The sequence below is a fragment of the Podarcis erhardii genome (genome assembly GCF_964252035.2).
Source record: "Podarcis erhardii genome assembly, chromosome: Z".
In the NCBI taxonomy this organism is placed as follows: domain Eukaryota; kingdom Metazoa; phylum Chordata; class Lepidosauria; order Squamata; family Lacertidae; genus Podarcis; species Podarcis erhardii.
The window spans coordinates 3,361,143-3,386,269 of NC_138504.1; the positions used below are offsets into that span (position 1 = coordinate 3,361,143).

The 25,127-nt window shown below is 43.5% G+C and overlaps 1 protein-coding gene across 14 annotated transcripts in view; it reads right to left on the reverse strand.

The window, feature by feature from the left end:
- The window catches only part of LOC309333373 (5-hydroxytryptamine receptor 2A-like), a 241,512-nt gene that overhangs the window by 105,170 nt on the left and 111,215 nt on the right, over nt 1–25,127 (reverse strand). Inside the window, exon 1 of one of the 14 annotated variants that reach the window (XM_081846797.1) lies at nt 10,371–10,452. The exons of the other annotated variants lie outside the window; for them this stretch is intronic. The gene's annotated coding sequence lies outside the window, so the exon portion shown is untranslated. Of the gene's footprint in view, nt 1–10,370; nt 10,453–25,127 lie in introns of those variants that run through there. 14 annotated transcript variants of the gene reach the window in all.

Genomic DNA, 25,127 nt, shown 5'->3' on the forward strand with positions numbered 1-25,127 from the left:
CAAAACCTCAAGCCCAGGGGTCAACTGTGGCCCTCCAGGTCTCTCTGTCTAGCCCTCAGAATGCTCACCAGGCCACACCCCTCATGGGTGCTGCTTCACACCAAAGTGTTGGTTGGAATTTGTCCTTAATTCTGATAATGCCTCGTCTCAGGATGGGGGATAAAGAGTGGTGTGGGGGTGTGTGTGGAAACTAGCCTATGGCACAATGATTAAAACTGCATTAGTTGTTCCATCCACTTTTCCTTCTGGCCCCAAGCACCACTGCCAAGCAGAAAAAGTCCCCCCCCCCCCACTGTTGTGTTACACTTTGCTGACCACAAGTCTCAGAAAGATAGAGCACATGCTTCATGTGCAGAAAGATACATGTTCCAATCCATGGCATCTCCAGGGATGGGGAGCAGATCTTAGGCATCAGGTCTGGAAGAGGACATTCTACCTCTGCCTCTGTGTTCAGGACCTTGGAGAGCAGCTCCAACCTGTCTTTATATGACTGATATGGTGTGATTTCACATAAGGTATATTCTTGCATTTGGGGAAGAAGTATAGCTCAGGAACAGTGCCTGTTTGGCATGTAGGAGAACCTGGAGTTCAATCCCTGGTTTCTCCAGTTTAAAAGGCATTTCAGGGAAGTTGTGGGGCGGAGCGGCGGCAAGGAACAATCACCACAATACATTTTAAAAGGTGCTCCCAAGAGACGACCAGAGTGAGATCATGGAAGCATAAAGAACCATTCCAAGACATCTGTGAAGTAATTAATGACGCCTGTTAGTGGGTGTTTAGCAATTGCCTCTGTGCCCACCAGGAGCAAAGAGTTTATCTTACCCTTCCAAAACAGCCTTTTAATTTTTTATTTTTTTTTAAATACAGTACTGTAAAGGCATTCATTGCTACCAATTCACGGTATAAATTTAAAATGATAAAAGAGAATGGATGGTATATTTCCATTTCCTATAGACACAGCGCTTCCTATCAGATCAAATACTCTCAATAAAGTACTGAAATCTTCGGCATTCAGCTGGGATTTGGCACCGAGCGTCTATTAATTAACCAGAGAGATGATAACAAGGTTTACATAATGGGTTCTCTCAGTCTTGGAGGCTGGCAGGGAGGCCCCCACAAAAGCTGAGCAGATTTCAGCCCCCAGGTGTTTGGCAAGCGAGATTCTCAGCTTCACTCTTCACAGATTCACAGGCACTTACTGTGTCTGGCTTAGTAACAGACCCTCTAAATCTTCCAAGGTTGACATACTGATAACAAATTCCCGTAATCGCATCAAAAATGTTCTGAGCTGTTTTTACAAAGAGGTAATTCTAGTCACACACACACACGCACACACACGCACACACACTTAGCTTTCAGGTAACTATGGCTATGTCAAGTCATCTTCCATTCCCTTACTAATTCCTGTCAGTAGCTGCCATTTGCTCAGCTGCGTGGTGGAATCCCAGGGTATGGTAACCATGGAAATTGGACTTCAGGAAAACCAAGCTGGATTGGCCAGCCTCACTCCTTACAACTCCATCACCAATGGACACTTTCTGGGATTCTCAAAGACACTGAACATATCTCTGCTTTCACCTATGTGCCCACAGCCAATTTTCCACACCCCTAAAAGTAGCTCTAGTCATGTGTCCCAAGGGCAAAGCACATCTGATTCAAGGAAGAGAGCTGTAGCTCAGTGGCAGAGTACCTGCCTTGCATGCAGATTCATTCCCCACCATCTCCAGGTCAGCCTGGGAGAGACCCCTGAGTGAAAACTTGGAGAGCCAACGACAGTCAGTGTAAATGAAGATGGACCAATGTTCTGATTGAGTGTAAGCCTGCTTCCTATATTCTCAGAACGTGCCCTTAAAGAACCTCTAATTACAAGGCTAGGAAAAAGCTTGGCCTGAGACCATGAAGAGTTGCTGGCAGCCAGAATGTTGAGGAAGATGGAGCAAGGGTGCAACTCACTGGAAGGCAGCTTATGCTATACATAAATATCCAAGAAGGACCCAGAGCTCAGTGGCAGAGCAGATGTTTTGCATGCAGCTGTGCTAATCTTCTGTCCCTTTCATCTAGGGCTGGTGGAAAGATCATTCTTTATCAGAGACAGGACTGGCTAACCATTTGTTCTCCAGTTGTTGCTGGACTAAAATTCCCAATTTCCCTGGCCACTGTCTGCAATGGCTAGGACTGATGGGAGTTGGAGTCCAACAACATCTGGAGTACCACAAGTTCCATAACTTAAAGTTCCAGCCTTAGACCTTGGAAAGTAAACACTTATTAGTGCCTGAAGAGGTGGTTCATGAAAACATTAGGCTAAGCACTAAGTATAATGGCCAACCAGGTGGGAAGCTCACAAGCAGGACCTAAGCCCTATAAAAACATAGGAAGCTATGTTATGCAAAGTCAGATAATGAGAAGACGCTTACAATAAAGCAGACAAAATATCATTACAATTGCAAAGTGTACATTTCAGCAAGGCTTACAAAGAACCATAAAGCATAAAAATAGTTTTTATTGTATTGAAGGATACTAGAAGCAGCTGACAATAGGCAGGCTTCCAGATAAGGTCCTGTTTTGAATGTCTTCCTCAGGTGATAACACATCAAAAGCCCTAACTGCGTTCATCTCTCCCAATAAGTTCATTGATTCCAAGAGGATAACACCAGTGGAAGGGTTCAAAATTATAGGCCGGTGTCAGTATTAACTAATTTGACTGTCAGTGGCTCTCCAGAATTCAGCCCTACCTGCAGGTGCTGGAGATGTTGTGCGTGCAAAGAAGATGGTCTGCCACTGAGTCATGACTCTTCCTCGTGGCATAATCCAACCAACCCAACAAAGTAGCAGGCACTTTCAGGCACTGAAGCTCAGGGGAAGGTGTATAACAATGGCAAGTAGTCACATGCAAATAATCTGACGCCAGGTGAAATCATAGAATCATAGAGTTGGAAGAGACCACAAGGGCCATCGAGTCCAACCCCCTGCCAAGCAGGAAAATAAAGTTGTCTGTTGCTATCCTAGGACTGAAATCCAAGCTCTTGAAGCCAGGCCTGCAAGAATGTTCTACTTCAACCGTCAAAGATAGCATGCCTGTGATTACCAGTTCCTAGGGATCACATGCAGGGAGCACTAGGGCATTTGTTTGGAAACTGCAAACAGAGTGCTGGGTTATATGTGCCTTTGGCCTGATCCAGCAGCCAGGCTCTTATCATGTTCTTAGAACCTGGAGGATGCAGGGGCCTTCATCCAATTCAACTGAATGGCAGAAGATGTTTGAAGTCATGCCCCTTCCAGGATGGTTTTTTAGCCTGTCCTTTGGCTTCTGGGTTGCCCCTTGATGGCTATGGGTTCACAGTGTCCAGTCACAGCCACAAACAGGGAAAGCAAGAACTGGCTCAAGACTTTCTCTAACTATTGTAATGAGAGGGAGTTCGGAATGCCAGTGTGCTAAAAAGTCTGTCCTAGAGAGATTGGAAATCCGTTTGCTAGTTCAAAGTGGTTGGTGCTCCACACAACCTTTTATACCTTGCCAAACAGAAAGTGTTCCTTGTCTGCCCTGCTTGCACTGGGGTGGTTTGCCTGCCCTGAAAGCAGCACTTAAAAGAAGCTTGCTACATAGATCTTCTTCATGCAAGATGCTACATGCAAGATGCTGATGTTGTAACTCCCCATGACAGGGGAATCAAGGTAATCTGCAGACGAGCCTTGACATTTTCAGGACCACAGTAGCAACATGGCCTGTATTTTAATGGGTCATGGTCAGTTTTCTCTCTCTTCTGAGCTTTCTTTTATACCAGCAGTGGGAGAACCTCAGGCCTGGGTGCCAAATGTGACCCTCTAGTCCTTTCTATTTGGCAACCAGAACCCGGCTTCTGGGCCTGCCTACTAGAGGCATTCCCACGTGGGAATGAAACTCCACCCAGATATAATTATACCAGTAGGCTGTTTTCCTCTGGTGCTGCTGTGTTCATTCTGCTGTTTCTGGTGTGTGTTCCACTGCAATTGCTTTGCAGTTTTTCTAGTTTCTGTTTTTCTGTTTTGTTTCGGTACCAAATTCTTGCCATGTCTTTTTGAAAAGTTGCATGATGAGGCCAAGAACACTTGCAAATGAATTAAGGCAAGAGTGACAGCCCCAAATAGTAAATGAGCATCATAACAGTCATGGTGGCCCAAAACAGAGGTCCATCTAATGCTAGTATCCACTGTCCCCACAAGCAAGACTAGCCACGATGGCTATGTCTCCATGGTCAGAGGCAGAAAGGCTTCTGAATACCATTTGCTGGAAACCGCAGGAGAGAAGTGCTCTTATGCTCAGGTCCTGCTTTCAGGCTTTCCACTGAGGAATCTGAGCAGCCACTAGGAGAACAGGATTCTGGGCTAGATGGACCAATGGAGGCTCTTCTTATGTTCGAAAGATGTGAAGGCAATAGCTTTCCCCATTCCTTAGCTCCAGAGCCTGCAATATAGGAAGAGTCCAAGTGGTCCATTTCCACTGCGTGTCAGTTTCACATGTGTTTACTCAAAAGCCTTTCTGCATTAATCTGCTATTATTATTCTTTTAAAAATCCACCCTTTTTAAGAACAAGCAATCAGAAGTACACAAAAAGGACTCCAAAACTGGCCTCACCATGGTTTTGCATTAACAGCATCCTATGTAAAAAAAAAATTTTCTTTCCAGTAGCACCTTAAAGACCAACTGAGTTAGTTCTAGGTATGAGCTTTCGTGTGCATGCACTGAAGTGTGCATGCACTATCTGAAGAAGTGTGCATGCACACGAAAGCTCATACCTAGAACTAACTCAGTTGGTCTTTAAGGTGCTACTGGAAAGAAATTTTTTTTTTTATTTTGTTTTGACCATGGCAGACCAACACGGCTACCTATCTGTAACCAGCATCCTATGTGTTGGCTTACAGGTCCCATGAGGTATGAAGTCATTACACGGCCGCAGCAGCAGCAACATATAAATATATATGCTTATATATTTTGAGCGTCATTCACAAGCCAATCTGCACCAGGAACCAATAACTGAATTAGTAGCTGCCCTTTCCCCACCAAAGCAGCCACCTCAGCACATCAAGGCTAGGTCAGCTATCCTAAGTCATCACAGGCTGCCTAATTCCTACTTGCAAGGGGTGGGGGTGGGATCTAAAGTTAGATGATGAAATTAATGGTCAAGAATAACTTAGAGCCATTAATTTCAACAAGTCTACACTGTATACAACCTTTAATATCCCACATACCAGGGTGTTTGCTAAGGTTAACTGACAAGACTAAATGTGAATATGAAATACAAAACCTCTGCTGCTAAAATCCAAAGTAAGAACTAGCATTCATTCAGATAGTTTGCCACCTGCTCACTAAAGCAATTGATTGGTCCCCTCTGGGAAGATGCTCAGTGAAGAGTCTTTAAAGATTAAGCAGGAAACTGTCTCATAAGATGATATGTATTCTTTTAAGCCCTTGAATTTTCTTAAACAAAACAAAACAACAACAACAAAAACTACAGTAAAAGAACACACGGAAGCCCTTTTTGACCTCTGAGTGATCATACAGACAGCAACTAGCTTTAAAGAGAACTGTAGCAATCCTGCTTGCTCAGATCTTTGAAATTGAAATAGCAAAATTCTTAAAGTGCATTACGTTCTTGCTATCATTGAGACTTTAGGCTCCTTTAGTTTATGCTTTACATAGCAAGGAATTGTCTGTATGTTTTAATCTTGAGGGAAATCTATTCCAGATAGAGAAGTTGGATATACATTTTGAAAATAAATAAATAACCCTGGAGCTGTGCTGCATTGAATTACTTAGTGGGATAGCTGAAAGATTGGGGGGGGGGGAGTTCCACAGGAGCAACCAATCGAATGCAATCATTTTGTGAATTGCCTTTCTAACAAGACTAATTCCTTTGCTCCAGTTTGATGGATTTCAACCATTACGAGATCCGTTGAAGACCAGAGGAGCATGCGGAAGCAGGAGAGGAGGTGGGGAGAGCTTGATAACACCATTCACTGCTTGCCATTCTGAGAGAGTCTTTGCTTCTTCGTGTTAAGCAGATTATTGCAGAAAGAAAGCCTAATGGCTCTGGTGCCTCGTCTTAACTCATCATGCCACAGTGGATTTAGCTTTCCCAGTGCCTGGGAAGTGTGAAATGAAAGCATTAGGCAGTGAGTTTATTTATATTGCTTTGTCTTGAGTCAAGACAGCTAGGCCTCCAGCAGCCCACCTGAAGGCTATTGTAATATTACAAGCAGAGCAAAAAAAGTTGCAAAACTATCTTGAGCAGAAATACATCTTTAATATATGCCAGTGGAAATTTCTCCCCAGCTCCAATATCACTTCCAAAGCCCAGAGCTTCTTCAAAATGGAACTCCTTAAAGTTGACAAATGAGCTGGATGGAACTTGTCATACTGGAAATCATGCACAAGGCACTAGGATAAGCAAGATTTTGCATACAGTGGTACCTCGGGTTACATACGCTTCAGGTTAAATATGCTTCAGGTTACACACTCCGCTAACCTAGAAACAGTGCTTCAGGTTAAGAACTTTGCTTCAGGATGAGAACAGAAATCGTGCTCTGGCGGCGCAGCGGCAGCAGGAGGCCCCATTAGCTAAAGTGGTGCTTCAGGTTAAAAACAGTTTCAGGTTAAGAATGGACCTCCGGAACAAATTAAGTACTTAACCCAAGGTACCACTGTACTTGCAAATCACCTATGAACTTCTGAAATTTCTGAATAAAAAGTGAGGGGTGGCGGTAGAACATTTCTATTCAGCAGAATTTGAAGAAGTTCTGGCATTCATATGCCACAAATAAAATATAGATGAAAAAGCAAAGGAAGGAGAAGGCTGCCAAGGCAACTTGCTCTACAAAATGGGAGAGTGCAAAATGTAGCTAAGAGAGGTGAAATGTGGATTCAAATTGGGTGATGAAAAAAATACATATAAGAATGCAGTATCGGGGGCATGAGTAATAGTTCTAGAATGGGTTGGGTCTTAAACCAGGCTCCCAGACATCAAACTCTAGATGCCTTATCTCCTGAGCCACCAATGTTCTGTACCTCCAGGGCACCACCTAGGCTGAAGTACCTGTCTGTCAGAACATTCCATCAGCTGACATACACACTCAGGGCCAATCCCTTTCTCCCAGGCTCTGAGCTTGCTCCTCCAACTTATTTTTGATATGAGGAATCTTGACCTCTGCGTGGTATTGACTATGCACCTGCCTTTGGCCCCTTTATCCACATTTGTTGCCTGAAATGCCTGGACCATACTTCTTCCTGTACTCTGCTTGGTCAACAGCTAGCTTCTCTGGGTCATGGAGCCTTACACCCTGAAACCTGACCTTTGCCAAAGTCTGGTTGTCCCTTGAGTCTGTACAAGGGTATTTCTTGTTCCTCTATCTTCTTCCTATACCTGGGAGCAGAATGGCTTGTGGGCTTCCTATTGGAACATCTGGTTGGCCACTGTGAGAACAGAATATTCTCTAACCAGGGCATTATATGAAGTGGTCACCATGGCTGTCAGTCACCCTGCCTCACACCAATGGCTGATGAGACACACAGTACAGTAAGGACATAAGAGCCCTGGTTGATCATGCCAGTGGCGCATCTAGTCTATCATCCTTCTCTCACAGTGGCCAACCAGATGCTTATGGGAAGTCCACAACCAGGACCACGATTCCCAGTATCATTTAACAACCAACCCCTCTTCACAGGGAACTCTGGGTATCATGGCTCTGAGATGGGACTAGGGGTTCCAAACAACTTTCAGGAACTTTAATGAACTACTTGCTTCCAGAATTATTTGGGGGAAGCCATGATTGTTTGATGTGTGCCAGATGTACCTCTGTGGGGGAGAAAATCCATAGGAAATCTACAGCTTAGGGGTTGCCACAGATAAGGTCCATGGAACTACCAACATGGCATTTAAAGGGAAACCACACTGGGTTTAGCATCCTCAACCTGACTCCTGCTGTGCAATATCCACAACAGATGTAAATACTAGCATGATGGATAACAGGTTACTGTTCCATTTTACCTCAGAACCACTCTTCAGTTCTTGCCTTTTTAATGATCAGCATCACTATCGGCATGTACATTCTATTCATTGATACCTTCTCTCTTTTTTTAATAGTAAGTGTAATGTTAATTGTTACAAAACTGGGATCAGGAGAAAGTGGTGAGCACTATGCATCAGAAGCAGAGCCTCCCCCAGTCTAAACGCACCTTCCAAATGTTGCAAGCTACAACTCCCATCATCCCCAACCAGCATAGCCAATGGTTAGGGATGGTGGGACTCAAAGGTGAAAATATCTGGCTACTCTTATATCTAATCAACAGGCCCGCATTTTATAAAACAGTGGATTCTTCTGCCAGCTAGGAGCGACAGCACTCCATTTGCCCCATTTGTACAATGAGAAGGGGACCTGGTTTCCAACCTTCCCTGTGCATTCTTACTATAAAGCTATTTTAAAAGTATTTAGTTGGCTATTTATGTCCTGTTTGGCAGTTCTACCGCTAGAAGCAGCCAACACCAATGAAAAGGAAAGTACATCGACTAGAACTCTATAAAAACATCAGCCGTTAAACCAACACCACATTAAGAAGTCTCTAAAACCGACATGTACCAGGTAAATTGCAGCACTCAATAATCGTCTATAATCAGAACCTCATCTAAAGGTTATTCTGGGATTCCTACCAGACCTTCAAGAGATATTCAAGACTCATAGTTGTACCCCAGCTTTCCTTCAAGCAGCCCAGAGTGACATTTTATCATCCCACTGCAAACCTCCCAGGTTGTCATGGGCCAGGAGTCAGCTTCACTTGCTGAGCAGCAGCCTGAAGGAACAGAAGGTGAAGTGACCACCTGCTGCTGATCAGCCTTCTTGCTACTGATGAGAACCAGCTGGCTCCAGCATTCTTAAGGACGGTTTTCAGCCTCAGTCAGTTGCTGGAAACAACATTAGTTGTTCCTGGCCGGACCTGCTACTTCTTGCTTCTTGTGACGTTGGACCCTTGCCTTTCTTGACCCCCAGATCATCTGACTATGTGAACTGAGATTCTCCTGGCCTTAGGACAGGACTGAGCCTTGTATATGGACTCTGTCTCCAGGCAAGTACCCCCTAAGACTCAGCTGGTTGGCTGGCTTCTCCCTCCACTAAGCTTTGCTGTGGCAGGCAGAACAGGGCTACAACACAGGTACATTAGCAACTCTGTCCGTGGCCAGTCATTGAGCATTCATAGCCAGCTGGAGATCTGAATGAGAATTCTCCAACGTCCAACCTCAACCCCTGCAAACCACTGTATAACAAAGGCCCTGTTGAGTGCAGCTACAGCTACATAAACACAACTAGCCATGCTGACTTTTTTCTGCCTACACTGTTGGAGGCACCATGCTTCTGAATAACAGTTCCTGGAAATTACAAGGAGAAAGCTGTTATGCTGTTGCCCTGCTTCTGCGCTTCCCACTGGAGGCTCCTGTTGACCATGGTGAGAACAGCATGCTGTACTAGAGGGACCCTTGGCCTAAGCCTTGGATACACCAGCACAGATAACATCCCACACATTTTCCAGGACATTCTGCTGGCCATGTTCTCCTCACAAAAAATCACTTTTGAACAACTGTTGCTGAAAAAACTGATCATCACAAAAACAATGCAAGATAGACATCGCAGAGAGAAGAAGCTAAAATAGGAATAAGGCAGGAGATGCCTGATGGGAAAGCCTGCTACTTGTTCTTAACTCTCTGCTTCCCTTCCAACCCAGGCTCCCAAGTCTGCAGGCTGTTATTTGAAGATAACTACACTACTTACCAGGGACTCTCCAGTTGGCACAACTATTAAGTATGTTCCAGCTTTGAAAACTGAGCACGTGCCAACCACCTCCTCAATTCAAAGTCAGCCTCTCAACACTCACTGTCTCATTCCTGACCCATCAATAACTGGGAACAACCCAGAAAAGCCATTAATTTAAATTAAGTTTTGAAGTTTTTTTAACCCTTTCAGGGTGTGTGTTTTTCAATCATTTCTGTCTCTTTGATTTGCAATTGAGAGGCAAAATGTTAAACTGGAACATGCTAGAAAATTGTTCTCATGAAAACTCTTAAAAAACAAACCTGTAATACTAACAGTGAAACCCTGTACATACACCGATACATATCAGACAAGTGCCATCTCTATTCTCTATTAAAGACCTTTTTTCAAAAAGCCTTTAAAGGAGAGATTTTGTTTTTTATCCTAGTTGGTATCTACACTGAATTTGGAACTGGATTATTATACTGATTTTTTAAAAGATCATTAATCACTTTGACATGTTGCCTTGGGAAGCAATTCATTTTAAAAAAAATGCCTACACAGAAGTAATCACTACTGAGCTAAATTGGAGCTACTCTCAGGTAAGTTTGTATAGTAGGGATGGAGAACCTCAGGCCCTCCAGACATTGCTCAATCCCAGCCAGGCCAAAGGTCAGGATTAGGGATGCCAGAGAATTCTGCGAAAAATAGAAAAGAAGCAGAAAGTTGTTTTTGTCTGTGATCAGGAATGGAAATCAGTCAAGTGATGTATTCTTTCACATCACTGTGTTGTTGTTGTTTTTTAAGTTTGCAAACATTACATAGCTACAGTAATTACTTTTCTTTTCTCTGAAATGAATGTTAGGTCCCATAAATAGTTGCATAGCTTACATAACTTACATTAAGTAGAAGACAGTTGGGTAACTATTGTAGCATTTGGTGGAAGCTGAACTGCAGAGGAACAGAAACAGCATTGATTGTGAGCAATACATGTTGGAATGGAAATTGCTGACTTCATACATCCCTAATCGGAGGTGAAGGGAGCTGTAGTCCATCAACTTTGGGAGTCCAACAGACGCCTCACCTGTGTTGTGCAGGGTTAGGGAGCATGTGGATATGTTGGGGGAGGGGGAAATAAAAAGGGAACTGCATTCTATTATTGTCTCTTCACATTCCAGAGCTGGGGTTCATAATAACACATTTGCTGATGTAAGTCTAGCTGCCCTTTTAAGCAGTGATAAAATATGCCAGGAGTTCTCCATGAATTTACGGTCTTCTGTTACCTTTGCCTTTTTCATAGTTACAGGCTTCTCACAGGAAAAAAAGAGGAACCTTTTTAAAAAAGAAGAATTTCAAACGCATGCCAATTTCAAGTTTCTTTTCACTTGCTGCATGGCAGATTTTGGCCGCTTGATGGCCAAAACTGAACAGCCAAAGAAAAATCTACCTTTGAAGATAATTAAAGAAATTCAACTGTGAAATGAAACTACCAGCGTGGTATCTTTTGACTGGAGCCAATAAAGCTGTCTCTCACTCCCTGCTGAATTTCAGCCTCAGATAGAAAAGCTCCAGACAAATATGATTGTCAGAAGGTTCTTTAAAAATCCCATGTAGATTTGGAATATTTGGGGATTTGCATAATTTCTAAGTTTGGTAAAAACAGCATTACTTATAAAAGCCAATTAAGGAAATGTTTTGGTTTCTTTAAAAATTGTGAAGTGCCTTTCAGTGATTATGTTCACCTCTGCAAACAGCAACCCAGTGCTATTGTCCTCATTTTACATATAGGCAAAGAGGACGGAGACTAATGAGTCCAGGGTGAAGTAGAGGATTTAACCCTATAGAGTCACAGATGCAACTATTCATCCTAGCTTTGCTCAGTTTTGCAGTCAGTCAGCTTCCCAACTCGCTGCCTTGCTTAGTATTATCCTGTATGTCGACTACAGGAGATGCCTGGCCAGGCTAGAAGGGGTTAACCTGGGTCAGCAAGATGCTGGACTAGACGGGCTTTTTGTATACAAACATGTTAAATTGGAAGAAATTCACACTGAGATGCTGAAGAATAGTCATGGGGAAGCTTCTTTTTTTTAAAAAAGGAAACTGATGTGGAAATGTGGAAAACAGGAAAGTGGAAAAATGAAAAGCCATCCATGGGTGTCTGAGATTTCTTTTGATATTGGAAGGTGGGGACCTCCAAACCTCTCCCTTTGGGGAAAGGTTAATGTCCTCAAAATGAATATTGTTCCAAAGCTTTTATACATTCTTAGAGGATTACCAATATATATCCCCAAATTATACTTCCAAAATATAAATCAACTATTTAGATAGTGCCTGTGGGGTATAAAGCCACCAAAAATATCACTACATAAAATGCAACTTCAAACTAAGGAAGGTGGCTTTGGGCTCCCAAATCTGGAACTGTATCACCAGGCTTACCTGCTGAGTAAGACTAATTGTTGGAGAGCAAGCAGGAGAGCAAGAAGGGCTACTCTTGAACATAGTTTCTTTGAACCTCTTGTAGGAAAATACTACACTCAGCTCCAATTTTATGAAATATCCTATTATCCTGGAGACTATTAAAGCACCTATAAAAATTTGGATGAATATAAATAAAATAATAAGGATGACCCCTATCAGCATGAGAAATTAACAATATGGGCCAACCCAAAATTAAAAATTGGAAATCAAGTAATAATTTGGCAAAATTGGATAAAAAAGGTATTTTGACACTGAATCAATTAATTGATGAAAATTACAAATTTGTGGAATATAAGACTTTGCATGTAAAGTACGGATTAACCAGTGAAACACAATGACAATACATCCAATTGAAACATAGGTTGGAAAGGCAATTTCGCCCAAACGCTATAGCAGCATCAGAAACACCCATACTGCTACAAGATTTAATCTCTGCAACAAAAAACTCTACACATGCACTATATAAAACCCTACTCAACAGGACGAAATATGATTTAGAATATGATAGGCAAAAATGGAGTGAAGAGTTAGGGGTACTGATAACAAATGATATATGGGAGTCAAGTATAAAATCAGCAGAAATAGCCTCTATGGATCTAAGACTAAGACTTATTGAACAGAAAATAATATTCAGAGTCCACTGGACTCCAGCAAAACCGTACCAGAAGATAATAATAATAATAATAATAATAATAATAATAATAATAATAATAATATATTTATACCCTGCCCTCCCCAGCCAAGGCCGGGCTCAGGGCGGCTAACAAGCAATAATAAAAACAAGTTGAATGAATACAACTTAAAAACAAGATTAAAATACAACAATTAAAATATTGAAACATTAAACTATTAAAATGCAGCATCATCGCAGGAGGAGAAAGGAAAAGAAAAAAGAAAGAGGGGGAGGGAATCAAATTGGCTCCAAGCCAAAGGCCAGGTGGAACAACTCTGTCTTACAAGCCCTGTGGAAAGAAATCAGATCCTGCAGGGCCCTGGTCTCCTGAGGCAGAGCGTTCCACCAGGCCGGAGCCAGAGTTGAAAAGGCCCTGGCTCTGGTTGAAGCCAATCTAACTTCCTTAGGGCCCGGGACCACTAGGGTGTTGCTATTTATGGACCTTGAGGCTCTCCGTGGGGCATACCAGGAGAGGCGGTCCCGTAGGTACGAGGGTCCTAGGCCGTGAAGGGCTTTAAAGGTCAAAAGCAGCACCTTAAATCTGACCCTGAACTCCACCAGGAGCCAGTGCAACTCGTAAAGCACTGGGTGAATATGCTCCCATGGCAGAGACCCCGTGAGGAGCCTCGCTGCAGCATTCTGCACCCGCTGGAGTTTCTGGGACAGCTTCAAGGGCAGCCCCGCCTAGAGCGAATTACAGTAGTCAAGCCTGGAGGTGACCGTTGCATGGATCACTGTGGCCAGGTCGGGGTGGGAAAGGTAAGGGACCAACTGCTTGATGCGGTGAAGGTGGGAAAATGTCGCCTTGGCTGTTGTTGTAACCTGCGCCTCCATGGAAAGGGAGGCGTCAAGGATTACACCCAAACTCTTAACGGAAGGCAATGGCACTAATTGGGCCCCCGCAAGAGAAGGGAGTTAGTCCCTCATCCCCATGCCATCCCGACCCAGCCAGAGGACCTCTGTCTTTGAAGGATTTAGTTTCAATCGGCTCCCATGAAACCATCCAGCCACAGCTTCCAAGCATCTGGTCAGTGTGTCTGGGGCCAAGTCAGGATGGCCATCCATCAACAGATAGAGCTGAAAATAACAAGTGCAGACAACGGCTGGAGATGTGGGAGTAAAAATGAGAACTTAGTACATATGTTGATTAACTGCCCGATGATAAGATTGTTTTGGTGCGAGGTGAGGATATTTATAGCAAGAGTAACAAAAAGAAATTGTTATTTAGGGGAATTGAATTTAATTCTAAATTATATTCCAGAAACGTGGGAGATTTCAAGGGGTCAAAAAAAATGGATGTACCATGCTGTACTAGAAGCAAAAAAACAACAAAAACTTGTTTTGATGAATTGGAAGAGCCGCAAAAAGATTCCATTGATCACATGGATTAATAATATGGACAGATTAGCTACATACAAACGAGTTGCGTTTTGATGCAAAATAGGAATGGATAAATACAGTGGTACCTTGGGTTACAGACGCTTCAGGTTACAGACTCCGCTAACCCAGAAACAGTACCTCGGGTTAAGAACTTTGCTTCAGGATGAGAACAGAAATTGCGCAGCAGCGGCAGCGGGAGGCCCCATTAGCTAAAGTGGTGCTTCAGGTTAAGAACAGTTTCAGATTAGGAATGGACCTTCAGAATGAATTAAGTTCTTAACCCGAGGTACCACTGTACAAAGAAATTTAGAACGAATATTTAAGCGATAAGGCGGATAGTTGTGGGAAGTAGGGGGAGGAGAGAGAGGTGGGAAAATATTGTGAAAAAAGGTGTAGTCATAGGTATATCAGTGTATTCAAATCTGAATTGTCAAATTGTGTTATTATTGTTATTATGGTTTTTGTTGTATGTGTCTTTTGTGGTTGTTGTTTGTATCGAAAAAATGCTTAAATGGTTTTTTTAAAAAAAGCCATGGGAAGTTGAAATTGACAGATTTGTTTATCCTTAGGGTCACACACTTCTCCTGCTTCACAGCGGACATGGTGTTGTGGGGATTCAACTTTGTGTATCACACACTGACGCAACTGGGAACACACACACATGAGAGCAAATTGTGGAACTCCTCTCATGTCTGGGGAGCCCGAACTGGTAACTTTCAAAACTTCTGTTCTACACATGTCAGTTAACAGAGACAATCTTAAAAACCTTCAAGGTGACAGCTGCCTTCGAAACAAAGAGAATCTTTTCATGAGCAATTCATATTTTACCCTCCTCTAAACCTACAAGGAGAGAGAGAGACTAATACACTATTTCACCAAATGCAGGCTTGGGAACTCTTAAAAGTGTGAGAAACAATTAAAAGCTCTTTTTATTGCTTACTATAAAATAATCGGAGTGCTTCGTCTCCTTGGTTACCTCAGCACAAAAATAAGGATGGAGAGATTTGGATGTTAGCAAGACTGAATCTAAGTTGTTCCTGCAAAGATGAGTGTTTTGAAGACACTAGGAGGCTGGGAGAATTAAAGATTTAGTTCCCTTGCTCAATTTATAGATGGGCAAGCTGCCTGTGATGCAGACTCTGGTCTTTAAAAAAAACAAAAAAATTCCATGCTGGGGTTACTCACATTCTCCAACAAGAAATGCTGGAATCTGCAACTTGGATACATTTAGAACATCAAGCTAATTTGCACACATTTGGTCATTTTGCATAATCCAACTCTGATGCTGAGAAGGAGGGGGTTTCTAGAAAAACAGCACTGGCCAAAACCTTGGGCGAACCACAGAGGGTTGCCCTCCCCAACCAAGCAAGAAGGGGTGGATGAAGATCTACATCAGGAACAAGGGTGGGAAAAGATCCGCAACCTCTTCTATTCGCCAAACTGCCTTCCTTGGAAGCCAGATCTGCTGCCCCTGTGTATCCTGCTACCTGAGGCGGTCTCCTCTCCTTGCCTCATGAGTAGGCTGGCCATGATGGCAAAAGTCATAGTTAGGTATAGGAGAAAAATCTGCTGATGTTCACATTTGGAGGCAAATTCTCAAAACTCTGAAGCAATATGCAAACCAAAACTTGGCCAGCCTTCTAAAGTCAAACTTCTCTGAATTTTGCAATGTGATTCTCCAGCCAAGCAATGGGCAGGGAAAAAAATATTTCATGCTAGGTAAAGTGTGCATAAAGATGTATATATTAGTGAAAATAACATGCAGATGTGCATTATTTTGTGAAAAATGGGTTGCAAATATGTGTGGTGAAGAATGAACATTTTCAAAAAAGAATTCACAAACTGTTTTGGAAAGGGCAATTTAGTAGGTGAGGTTCCCATTAAATGGGGAACACAATCAGACTTTCCCCCATCCCTAGTCTGGATGGCTACAGGTTTCCCACCCCCAAAATACTGCCATCATGACTAACACCCATTTAAATATTTTTTATTGTTATTGATAATAATGATGATGATGATAATAAATATTATTTACATTTATATCCCACCTTTCCCCCCCCCCCAAGGAGCTCAAATATCTTTATATATTTTTATCCTGCCTTTTGCCCAAGGAGCTGAAGGCAGCATACTGTTCATAATTTCCCCCACCCTCTCCATTTTATCCTCACATCAATCCTGCGAGGTAGGTTAGTCTGAGAGATATGACCGGCCTAAGGTCATCCAGTGAACTTCATGGTCAAGTAGGCATTTGAACCCGGATCTCTCCTGGCCTTAGTCCAATACTGAAACCACTATACTGCTCTGGCTCCAATACATCACTGTTAACACTAGACACCAGCCCACTGCTTACAAACAAACAAAAAATAGTTTGCCTTAGGAAGAGACACAGGAAGCTGCATTATACTGAGTTCAACCACTGGACTATCTAGCGCAGTATTATCTACACTGACTTGAAGTGGCTCTTTTCAAACTCTGCCTGGAGATTCCAGAGACTGAACCTGAGACTCTTGGCTTGCAAGGCAGGTGCTCTACCAGTGATCTTTTGTGAGGAGAGCATGGCCAGCAGAATGTCCATTGAGTTACAGCTCTCCCCTCTATAAAGACTTTGTAAGCTCACAGCCCCTTCATTGAAGCCACCCTTTCTGCATTTTTCTGGTTCCAGCAAGGACAGCAACCAGTTTTATCCAATTTGCCTCATGCAGATAGTTGTGTTAACGGCCTTGGAGTGAAACCAAAACACACATGGGCTGACTTCACCTGCAGGGAATGGCGGCATCAGGACATGAGCTTGGGCTAGTCAGAAGGTGGCAACAGACCAGGCAATTAATGACAAGCACTTAAGCAGACTTTCTGATAATGAACAGCATTTCTTGCGTTAATGCTTCCAAGTTGCTTCTGCTCCAAGCAGTGGGCCTCTTTAATTATACTCAGCATATCACCGACTGAGCCAGATTCTCTCCACATGGTGGAAGCGACTCAGCCCTGGAAGCAGGGTGTGGATGGGAAGGAGTCCCACTGTACTGCCGAGCTCCACTAAACAAATTTACCAGGCCAGGCTCAGCACTAAGGCTTGGCTCTGGTTCAAGGAATGACTCTGCCTTCACGTCTGCCGTGTTGAATCCAGACGAAATGCATAGCACTTAAGAACATTATAGGATCCTGTTGGATCAGGCCAAAGCCCTGTCTAGCCCAGCATCCTGTCCTCACAGTGCCCAACCAGATGTCTCTTCTGGGAAGCCCAAAAGCAGGACCAGCGCTCTCCCCACCTGTAACTCCCAGCACCTGGTATTCAGAGGCAATCCTTAACTGGATGAACGGATGGTCTGACTCAGGTTAATGTTGTTCCCTATGTCTTAAACCAGCCTTCTGCATTAGGGTATAGCAGCCCATAAGACAATCCCTGGTGGGTCAGGCAGCCCAACATCCTGTTCTCACAGTGACCAATCAGATGCCTGTGGGAAACCTACAAGCAGGACCTGAGCGCAACAGCAATTCTGCCAGCTTGCAATTCACAGCTACTGGTTTTCAGAGGCACACAGCCCCCAACAGTGGAGGAAGAACAAAGCTGTCACTGCGTCCCTTCTCTTACTGCCATTGTATCCCAAAGCCAGTGCATCAGAAGTACATCAGAAGAGCCTGCTGGACCAGGCCAGTGGCCCATTTAGACCACCATCCTGTTCTCGCAGTTCTCATGACTGGTAGCTATTTATAGCCTTTTCCTCCATCAATTTGTTTAATATTCTTTTAAAGCCATGCAAGTTGGTGTCCACCACGGCTTCTCATGAGAGTGAATTCTATAGTTTAACTAGGTGCTGTGTGTGTAACACTTGAGAACTCCAGCTCCAATCTAGATTAGGACTCAGAATTAACCCAGTGGTTTTTGAACTCCAGCGCCCCAAGGACTGCTTATGGCAAACACCATCCTTAGGACCAAATAGCAGCTAAGTAAGATGGTGGGGGGAGAGGGCAATCTTTAGCAGAAAACCCACAAAGGACCCCCGTCCACATTCCAGGTCAGTGGGTGTGTCCATGGCTGCTTTCTCTCCAATGAAAGCAGTCGGGTTCAGCTGGCTTGTTTGAAACATGACAGGTGTTACATGTCATTTGACCCCTGAGATCCAGAGCCAACAGAGAGAAATCTGAAGACATGCCAAAATAGCATGTCTAGTTCTGAGGCACAGAGTGGTGGCACTTTATCTGATGAAAAATACAAATAATTCTCAAATGACATGCATTCAACTTGCGTGATTTCAGCTTTACATACTTGGCAACCAGCCAGCTGAAATCACACAGACTAATTGCATGGAAGGCAGAGAGTTTAAAAACTCTTTTGTGCATTATTTTCCTGGCATGGAAAGAGCTTTTAAGTTCTCAGACCTGCTTAAAAGACTTTGGGAAGCTCTTGTGACAAGAGTCCCAAAACTTCATTGAAAGGTCCTTACAAACGTCTTTAAAGGTCTCTGCCTTGCATGGGGGGTGGGGGCAAGACCTGCTTGGCATGGCAACTACAGGCTTCAGAAAGGTAGGGATAGTTTCAGCAGGGTAGTTCCAGGGTTGTTCTCCAGGTTGACTTTGGCTTTACATGCAATCCTCGGAATGTAACCCCCATGCAAGTTGCAAGTTACCTGTGAAGACTTGGTGCAAAATTCCAGCAAACTAGAGTGAATCACACACACAGTATTGGCTTCTGTCAATCCCTTTCATTTCAGCACTCGTCAATGGAAGCATTTTTATCTCCCCAGCCAAGGCTTTGCACCACCACCCCCCGGCAGACCCCCTCCAGCTTGACTCAGGATGCATGAAAGATTCAAAACACTCCTTTATAAATAACATCTCATAATCCAGCAAAGGAAATCTTCACAGAGCTACCAAGAGCAGTTGTTTCCAGGGACAAGAACAGATATCACTCTCCAAGTGGGACATGATGCAGTGAGACAAGACCTCCCCTGTGTAGGCAGGGTGTCTGTGATTCAGCGCTCAGAAAAGGAGGGGGGGGCAGACAGAGAGACAGGAAGGATCTTTGCCAATCTGGCATCATTTCTGCTCCCAAGAAAACTGCTTCACGGTGCCAACCCATCACCCAAAGCTTTGTGGGGGTTTTTTAGTGGAAAATCGATGCCCTAAAGAGAGGGTCTGGCTACCTTGTTCTCAACAACTTTTGCCTCTTGCCATCCAAGTTCTAGAAACATCCTCTCTGCCATGGAAGTCAAAAGAAACTGAGAAACTTCCCTTCAACAAGCAGAGCCCAGAACTCTGCCCATTGGAATTATGGGGACAGTACAGGTGGTCTATACTGGAACTGTCTGAGACCACCAGGGGAAGTAAAGCATTCTACAGGCAGATCTCTAGATCATATAATCATAGAACTGTAGAGTTGGAAGGGTGTAAATAATAAAATATTTGTGGTGGTTGTTGTTGTTGTTATTGAATACGATAGCCCTATTTTCACCGGAGATATGTTGGAGGGTATGGGGTAACCTTTCTGCAACAGAAATCAACTAGAAGAAGATTCAAGACTGTCAGAAGAAAAGACTTCTTCACAAAATGCATGGTTAAAACTGTGGAAACAGCTGGCTCTATCTTTCTCCCTCCCTGTTTCCCCCAAACTGCATGACATCTAGTATGATAGTGTCTCATACAGAACGTATATGAACTGTGAAAAAGACTCTACGAATAAAAAATGGAGATGCTATATAAATGTACTTTCCCCTGTTCATTTGTTTGTTTTATAACACACAAAAAAACTTTAACAAAAACTGTTTTTTTTTCAAAGAAGGGTAGAACTTCAGCCTTGGAGGAGGAGGAGAGATGTGAGCAGCTATTAGTCACAAGAAATTAAATTAAGCCTCATTCAGTTTGCCTCTGAAGATCAGGTGACAGGAACTAGCAATGCGGAAGGTGTTGTTGCATTCATCACTCTGCTTATGGGCTTTCCAATGATGCCCAATGACAAGCTGGCAGTAATACTTCGGAATGCCAATTGCTGGAAACGATAGAAGGAGAGAGTGCTCTTGTGCTTGGGTCCTGCTTTTGGGTTGCCCAGAAACACATGGTTGGCCACTGTGAAAACAGGATGCTGGACTAGGTGGGCCATTGGCCTGATCCAGCAGGATCGTCTTATGTTTCAATGCTAGCAAGCATGATCCTTGATCTGATCCAATAGTTTGGAGGGGGGGGTTGTTTTCCTAAGGCCTTCCTTCTGAGCAAACTCCTCCAGAAATAGCTCTTCCATCAAACCCCTCCAAATTTGCTCTTCTGCCAAGAAGATTTCAGCTTGCCTTGCATTTCTTACAGATTCAAAGGATATGCCCTTGTGTGCTATATTGACGTGCCATCTGCTCAGAAGCTGCTCATGCAGCCCACACTGTGTAGGAGATTTACAGTACTCCGAGCTCCCCCCCAACCCCCCCCCCACTCAACTTCTTCACAAAGTCAACAAGCCGTGCCCATAGACCAGAGGTGAAGGCAGCAAGAAGTTCAGAAGTACATGCAAGAAATGCCCATATCAATTATGGCCAACCATATGCCACTCGCAGCTGCCAATCACAAGAAAGGAGGCCACATCAACAGAGAATCTTTTGCCTTCTTGAGACGAGAAAGATCCCTGCATGGTCTCTCTGGTACTGTGTGGCTCCTGTGTGGCCCCACAGGGTGAAAGACATATCCCGAGGTTTGTTCTGGGCATTCAGCTCCATCACTCCTAGGAACATGAAGGTCATGATACCTGGTGCCCATTGGGACTGGTAAAGCAGAAGAAGGGTGACCAACAGCAGATGGAATGGCAGCCAATGAGAGGCATAGCCAATGATGCACAGAGTCAACTCATTCTGGTTTTGTCCCATAAGAACCTGAGAAGAGCCTTCCTCATCTTTAGGCCAGTGCCTTGTTTCTCACAGTGGCCAGCCAGATGTCCATGGAAACCCACAAGCACAAGAGTGAAATGTGTGCTGTAGACTGTTGCTGCTGCTTCTTCATAAGGGTATGTATTTAAAGAAGATGAATAAATGAGTAAATTAAGATAATTTGGATATGAAGAAGATATTAAAGGTAAATTTAAGGAACCACAGGAAGGAAGTCAAGCTATGGAATGTCAAAATGATTGTAAAATTAGTGAGATGTATAAACTTGAAAAGTATAAATAATAAAAAGAGTGAATTTTGTGATGCAATTTTCCAACCAAAGCACGCTTTCATGGGGCACGGGGTGGAATATTCATAAAAATGAATGCATTGGTGAAAACATACAAAAATGCATTGCATTAGGAATAAATTGCTTGGAAAATGTATGTATCTTATATGAAACAGCAGGCAAAAATTCTCACGGAAAAGGATGAAGAATTGAGAATTAAATCAGAAAGAAAGAAAGCACAAGTTGCTGAAGAAACTTGAATTTAAGATTGGAAACATGTGAAACAGAGAGAACCAAAATTGACAGCACCTTCCATCCCTGGCCGTAACCCACCCAGCTTCACCTCAGCATGGGAGGCAGTTTGGAGTGGCAGAGGATGTTGCAGGGTGTGGTGAGGGGTAGAGAATTGGCACAGCAACACCCCAGGCTTGGTACAAGGCAACCCCTGTGCACCACAACCCAATCTGCACCATCTGTTCACATTTTTCCAACCTGCTTGGGGAAATGCGGCAAAGACATTCAGCCAGGGGAGGAATATTTAAGTTGTTTGCGTTCCAGCACTTTTGAGTACAGGCTCCCGCTGTCAGGAACAATTTGTGCATACAGTGAAGTTCCCCTAGGCACAGGGAAGGGGGGTGCCATCCTTTCACTCATGTTCCTCCCCAACTCTCTTGCACATATGTTTAATAAATATAAAGTAGATAAAGAAATAAATAGGGTGGTTTTCTCCCTCTAGGTACACAATGAAAGCAGAACAACCTGCTGTGTGTCAGAGAAGTCTCTCTCTCTCTCTCTCTCTCTCTCTCTCTCACACACACACACACACACACACACACACACCCCTCCACAAAGCAGCTTCTTCCCTAGCAATAAGTTTCTTAGAAACAAATAATCAAGAACTTAGCTTGGCTGCTTCTCCATTGGCCAGAAATAGGAAACACTTCCCCCCCAAAAAGTTTGCACAGTTTTCATCACATGCACCTGTGTGGTTGCCATTAATTTGATTCTGAATTGATTTTAGAATGAATTGATTTTAGAATGCTGTGTTACTTTTATTGTTGTTAGCCGCTCTGAGCCTGGCTTCGGCTGGGGAGGGCGGGATATAAATAAATTATTATTATTATTATTATTATTATTATTATTATTATTATTATTGATAGATGCATTTTTATAAAGAGAGGAAATACTCTATTTAAATCGATATATATATATATATATAATATATTCATCTGTATCTATATATTTTCAGGAAAAGAGAGAAAGGAAAAGAGAGAGAAGAGGGAAAGTATGGGGTGGGTGGGAGAATAATAGTGTTCAAATAATACTAGCAGAAGACACATGATGAGGATGATTACCTACACTTCACTAGGAGGGTCTCAGGGCAAATTACAATGCTTTACAATTCAGAATCAAATAAAGCTAAAAGAGATGACAGGAAGCCACAGGAACAGGATGGGCTCTAGAAACACAACATCCCAGGTGTCAAAGAGCAGGATCAGGAGCTTCTTCAGCAGTTCAAATTGTGGCTTCAGTGAACATCAGCACACAAATCTTAAAATTAAATGCATAAATTAATCTGAGCCTTCCAGATGTGAATTTCTCTAATTTAACTAGAAATCCCATCCATCTCATCACAGCGGGGACAGCGGGGGGGTGGGGGGTGTATGTGACCAAGCTGCCTATGCGCCTGCTCTGTTTCTTGCCCAGGTGCTAAGTTTCGATAGGCAGCTATAAGGCTCCTCCTGCTCTCCCTGCTCATATGGTTCTTTATCTTCAAAAGAAGACTGTGCAAAAATAAAAAAAATTGGTGTATCAAAGGGAAGGGAGCACAGGAATTGGGGAGATCCCACAAGTATTTGGCACACTTCTTCCCCAGTACAGCTGCTCTTGTTCCAAGAGACTAGGGAGTGTGGGGCAATTGTATCTTCCCCTCAAGGCTTTCCTACACCTCTTGAATTCAGTACAGTGGTACCTTGGTTTATGAACTTAATCCGTTCCGGAAGTCTGTTCTTAAACTGAAACTGTTCTTAAACCGAGGCACACTTTCCCTAAAGAGGCCTCCTGCTGCCAGTGCCCTTCCACCATTCGGCTTCCGTTCTTAGACTGAGGTAAAGTTCACAAACCGGGACACGACTTTGTGTGTCAGGGCTGTTCTTAAACCGAGGTACCACTGTATTGCCTATTGCAGCCTTTTTGCAACCAGTGCCCTGCAGATGTTTTGGACCACAGCTTCCACCAGCCCATCAGGCTTCTCTAGACCTGCATCAGAAGCCACATTGGAAGTTTCCTGGCACAGAATTTGAATTTGAAGCTACTCTAGCAATTACATGGAAGGCACACCCAATTTTCAATTCCTGGCTCAAATGTTGAAAGCATTTCCCGAGAGTCACCTCCTGGCTAGCTGACAGGGAGATGGCAAGTGGCCACTGGGGAGGACTGATAAGGTTCATAGGCCTTCCAACAATGACACACACACACACACACACAACTCTGGATCCAAGCCAGGCAGCTGCACAGGAAGCCCAGTGGTTTCCTGTTCTCCAGTATTCACACCATTAGCCTGCCACTTGTAAAACCCCTCTGCCTTTCAGGCAGGCAGATATGTATGAAGAGCTTTACTCATTGATGCATCTCCACAAGGATGAAAATAAGCACTTGGTGAACATTTCCCTGCTGGGCAGCTGTTAAAAGAACAGAAGACCTACCCTGGGTGAATGGATATTACTATTACCACTGCTACATTTTTATCCCACCCCTTCCTCAGCAACTTGGGGACAAGGTTAAAGACTAATGAGAACTGTAAGACTTGGGCCAAACTGGTGTTCTCCACCACTCTCAAACTGGAGTCCCAGATCCACAAGATCATAAGAACATCAGAAGGGCCCTGCAGCTGGATCAGGCCAGTGGCCCATCTGTAATAATAACAAAATAGTAATTTATATGCCACTCATCTGAGTGGGTTGCACCAGTCACTCTGGGCAGCTCCCAGCAACAACAAAAAAAGCAAAATTACAACATCACACATTTAAAACTCCCCTGAAAAATTCCTGTGAGTTTAAATTCCTGGGAGTTTACCTTAGTGAAGACCTCACTTGGAAAGTCAATACAACCCAGATGGTTAGGAAGGCCCAACCGAGACTCCATTTCCTCAGGGCCTTGCGAAAGAACAATGTCAAACGAAAATTGATGATCTCCTTCTACCAGTCCACAGTAGAAAGTGTCCTTTCATACTGTATTACAATGTGGCTCGCTGGTTTGACAGCCACAGACAGGAAGTTCCTACAGAGGGTGGCGAATACAGCACATGACATCATGGGCTGTCTCCTGAGTTCGCTAGATGACATCACAGGAGACCGCTGCCTCAGGAGAGCGAGGAAAATTCATACGGATGACTCACACCCTGGCCGGCACCTCTTTAATCTCCTACCTTCAGGCAGGAGATACAGAAGTATAGTCAGTCACATCAATAGGTTAAAGAACAGTTTTTATCCGTGGGCTGTTGGACTGCTGAATGAAAAAAAAAAAAAAGTGGTGCAATTGACTTCTGACAAGCACACAGTGTGAACAAGACTGAATGTATTGGGGGGGGGGGCTCGTTTAATTTCACTGCACACAGGTGGTGTAGTGACAATAAAGGTTTATTATTTATTTATTATTATTATCCTGTTCTTATAGAGACCAACCAGATGCTGGT